Source organism: Dendrobates tinctorius, unplaced genomic scaffold (genome assembly GCF_039654945.1).
Source record: "Dendrobates tinctorius isolate UK_male_01 unplaced genomic scaffold, ASM3965494v1 ptg000046l, whole genome shotgun sequence".
NCBI lineage: Eukaryota > Metazoa > Chordata > Amphibia > Anura > Dendrobatidae > Dendrobates > Dendrobates tinctorius.
Genome location: NW_027361714.1, coordinates 39,796,044 through 39,801,117, shown reverse-complemented (window position 1 = coordinate 39,801,117; position 5,074 = coordinate 39,796,044).

The window sequence follows — 5,074 nt, the reverse complement described above, 5'->3', positions numbered from 1 at the left end:
AGGCCCATCATATACTGGAGCATTATGTGAAGCTCATCATATACTGTATGGAACATTATATGTGACCAATTATTCTGTATAGAGAAATATATGGGGCTCATTATTCTGTATGGTGCACAATGTGGTGGCCATAATACTATATGGAGTAATATACTGTCCTTTTTTTGAGCTATTGTACAATTTAAAATAGATCAGTCATGTCATGTAAGCAGTGAAGTATTTGTCATTCTGCTATACCTATATTTCTTTGGCGTATCGGAGCATCATGAGTTGTGGTATGTGTTAAAGAGGCGCACTGACACTCTTTGGCCCAGGGCACACGAAAACCTGGAGCCAGCCCTACCCCCCCACAACGTTAGCCAAATAACCCCCATTTTTCAATGCGTAACTATTATTATGAAGTAAATTGAGGTTGACAAGCTTCAGTAATTAGAATTGATGTTTTTGGCATTGAAATGGGCACTGTAGGTGTGTTTACTGTCCTCCACTCCCTGCCGACTTTGCTTCCCCATTGACTTGCATTGGGTTTCGTGCTTCAGTTGGCCTCCGACTTTTCCCTATAGTTGGCCGATTTCACTCGACCTGACTTTTCCGAAAGTCTGGTTTCATGAAACCCGACTCGACCCTAAAAAAAGGCAAAGTCGCTCATCTCTACCTGGGACCAGAGGCAAGATACGGCCTTCCAGGCTATAAAGAATGCTCTTACTTCAGCCCCAATTTTGGCCTACACAGATTTCGATCAACCGTTCCTGTTGTACACAGATGGTAGCCTTCATGAACTCGGTGTAGTACTTTCCCAAATACAGGATGGACATGACTTTCCCAAATACAGGATGGACATGAGAGAGTCATCGGGTATGCCAATAGGTCCCTGTGAGACAGTGAAAGAAACCCCCATAACTACAGCTCTTTGCGGTTAGAGCTCCTGGCCCTTGTGTGGGCCATGACAGGGACCAAGATTCAAGTTTGAATGGAGGGGGCCTTAGAACAATGGTGGGTGGCTCGCCTGGCCAAGTTTGACTTTACCATCCGTTATCGCTCTGAAAATGCAAGTGCCGATGGCCTGTCATGAGTGACGGTGGAAGCTCCAGTGGTAGATCTTGATGAACAACTCGAAGAGGAAGAAACCCCAGACTTCCGTAAGTTCAAGACCTCAGTGGTTGCGGTCCAGTCGAGTAGGGAGGCCTGCGCACTACCCCGATCTCTGGAGAGAGCCAATGAACAGTGGAGAAATGTTCAAGATGAAAATGGAGGGCTGAGACAGATGAAATGCTGGTTAGCGCAGAAGCCGAAGCCAGTCAAACAAGAGAGAGATAGTCTGGACGCTGAGATGAAGAGTATCTTACATCAGTGGGATAGGCTGGAGGTGCGAGAATCAGTGCTATATCGCAAGAGGCAACAGCCAAAAGATACTGAAGTAAGGTGGCAGGTGATCATCCCAGGAGGAATGGCCCAAGAAAAGGCTAAAGATGCCCAAGAATTCGGAGCCCACTTCAGGCCCACAAAGACCTACCAGTGGTTACAGCGGCACGTGTACTGCCCCTGGTTGGAGTCCGTGGTAGAAGAGGTTTGCCGACCATGTCGGGTATGAGACCTCATTAAGAGTACTGAACAAAGGGCACCCATCCAGACCATACATACTAAGGAACCGTTAGAAGTCTTGATGATCGACTATCTCCTTGTGGGACACTCAGCCCGGGGGCCACAGTACTGTTTGGTGATGACCGATCATTTCTCCAAGTTCGCGGTAGTCACCCCGACTAGAGGTCAGACTGCCGAGTCAGCAATGCGGGCCATCTGTCAAGAGTTCATCCGAGTGTATGGGTGCCCAAAGCGCATCCACTCTGACCAAGGTGCATGTTTCCAAGGCAAGGTGATGGAAGAACTGTATTGTTTGTATGGCATTGAGTGGTCCCAGACCACCCCTTACCATCCTCAAGGCAGCGGAGCATGTGAACGCATCAACCAAACCTTAGTTCAAATGCTGAGGATGCTGGAAGCGGTCAAGAAGGCATGCTGGCCAGATTTCCTGCAAGAGTTGGTCTGGACCTAAAACAATAGGGTCCATTGCACCATGGGTTACACCCTCTATCTGCTGCTGTTTGGAAGATCATTGAATTGAAGTTGGAACAGCAAGAGGAGCTGATGGAGCGAAGAGTCGCTTCATGAGTGAAAGAACGTCGGAAACGACTGCAAACAGGACAAAGAACATATGGGCCGTAAACCGATTCAAGAGATACCGCTCTGGCCTGCGGACCGAGTATTAGTCAGAGAGAAACGCCCCAAGGGTAAACTAAGTGACAGATGGGAAGTACAGCCTTACAAAGTCATCCAGCGAATGTATGCTGACGGTCCAGTCTACAAGGTGCTGGTTGAGAATGTGGCGTCCGCCCCTAGAGTGCTTCAAAGAAATATGCTGTGGCCATGCCGGTCCGGGCCCCGTCCTGTACCAGTGCCACCAGAAGATGTTGCTCCACTTCCTGAACCTGTCTTGTCTGCTGGTGAAATCAATGATGAATGGTGGATCGACCCTGAGACCGTGGGGTCCTCAGCCAGACAGAGATGGTAATCCTCTGGAGGTACCACAACCGCCACGTGACGATGAGTCCAGACAGGAGCCTACAGCTCCTGCAGCAAGTATTCCTTTGGAAGATACTCAAGACCTCCGGAGATCCCAGAGGTCTACTACAGAGGTTCCAACAGTCCGTTATGTAGAACAGTGTTCCCTGTCTGTTTTTCCGCTTGTGTTGCCTCCCCTATAGGTGCTATTCTGCATTGCAAGTTTCTTCTTCCCACTGCAACCTTGATGATGTGATGGTCGAGAATGACCATCTTTAATTAGGGAGTGGCATTAATGTAAGGGGGTGGCTGTTGTGAGTTCATTTTCTGGTCTACCAGTTGTGAGTTCTTCCAGGCTCCCTCTGGTGGTAACAGGAGGTAGTGAGGCTGATTTAATCAGTAGAGATCTGCCACCTGATAATGAGGATGATGATTGGACCTCAGGAATCTCAGATTGGATTAAGACAGCCGACGCACTACTCTGGCGCTGGTGATTCCTTCTGCTTGTCAGGTCTTGGTTCTCAGCTCTGTTCCAGTCAGCTCAAGCTAAGTTTCTCTGCTAATGTTCACACTTAATTTTGTTGTTCTATTCAGCTTTTTGTGTGGTCAGCCAGCCCCGGCTGGGGCTGTGCTAAATTTCCACTCTTATTTATCTGTATTTGCCAATTTGCTTTTTGTCCCTTATTAGATTGGCCTCTTTTTGCTCGGTCTCAGAATATTTCAGAGTGCTGATATAGTGGGAGAAGTCTAGTGACTTCAGGATTAATTTTGTTATCAGAAGTGTTGGACATTATTTTGTAGGGTTTTGGGCAGATTGCAGACAGTGTCTTTCCTTTCCTCTCCTTTCTAGTTGGTTTGGGCCCCATCGTTTGCTCAGCCTATTTTCCTGCCTGTGTTTGTGTTTTCATTTTGCTTCACCGTCACACTCGGTGACATATTCATAACAGAATCACCAGCCATACTGCAGATTCTAGGGTACTCAAAAGCAGGAAAAAGTTGCTAAAAAAAAAAAGTGTCAGAATTTTTTTTTATATGTATTTTTTCCTCTTTTTCTCTGGGGCCGTATGAGGATTTTTTTTTGCCTAATGGAGATTAAGCAATTGTCTGATCGTGTGGAGCAACTTGCTGCTGAAGTGCAGGGAATTTCCACCTACCTCATTCAGTCACATGCTGCTGAACTAAAGATCCCTACTCCTGATGTGTTTTCTGGGGATCGGTCTAAATTTCTGAATTTTAAGAATAATTGTAAATTATTTCTTGTCTTGAAGCCTAACTCATCGGGGAGCTCTGCGCAGCAGGTTAAAATTGTCATCTCCTTGCTGCGCGGCGATACCCAGGATTGGGCTTTTTCTCTGACACCTGAAAATCCTATTCTGACTAATGTAGATGCATTTTTTTCAAGCCTTGGATTTGTTGTATGATGAACCTAATGCTGTTGATCAAGCTGAGAGAACCCTGTTGGCATTAAACCAGGGTCAGGATTCTGCAGAGTTATACTGTAAAAAATTCCGAAAGTGGGCGGTCCTTACTACATGGACTAATAGTGCTTTGGCAGCTCTCTTTTGGAAGGGTTTATCAGAGACCGCAAAAGATGTTATGGTGGGATTTCCTGTTCCCTCTGGTCTGGATGATTCCATGTCATTAGCTATTCAAGTTGATCGGCGTTTACATGAACATAAAGCTACACGGGAGGAGCTGCCACCTTTTGAACAAACGTCTGAACCTATTCAATGTGATGGGGATTTGTCTAGGGCGCAACATCAAGAGTTTAGAAGGCGTAATAAGCTGTGTTTTTTTTGTGGAGATGCCTCTCATACTATTTCTGTCTGCCCTAAATGAGAGAGACGTTTTGCACACACATTTGCTGTGGGCAATGTACAACCTTAGTTCCTTTTGGCAATTACTCTGATCTGCTCCTTGTCCACGTTTTCCACTAAGGCTTTTGTGGATTCAGGAGCAGCGTTGAATCTGATGGATTTGGACTTTGCTAAACATTGTGGTTTTTTCGTTCGCATCTGCGGATGCATATTCCTTTGAGGGGTATTGATGCTACTCCTTTATCAGAGAATAAACCTCAGTTTTGGACCCAGGTGATAATGCGAGTTACCCCAGACCACCAAGAAAATTGTAAATTTTTGGTGCTGCATAATTTGCATGATATTATTGCTCTGGGTTTTCCCTGGTTGCAAACTCATAATCCTGTTTTGGATTGGAAATCTGAGTCTGTGGTGAGTTGGGGGTGTCAGTGTGTTCTTAGGGATGCTCTTGTTTTCTCCACCTCTACTCAGTCTCATGATATTCCTGATTTTCTGGCTGATTTTTCTGATGTATTTAGTGAGAGTAAGTCTGCATCTTTGCCTCCTCTTAGGAGTTATGACTGTGCAATTGAGTTGATGACTGGGTGTAAATTTCCGAAGGGTCGGCTTTTCAACTTATCAGCACCAGAACATGATGCTATGCGATCCTATATTAAGGAGTCATTGGAGAAGGGTCATATTAGACCATCCTCGTCATC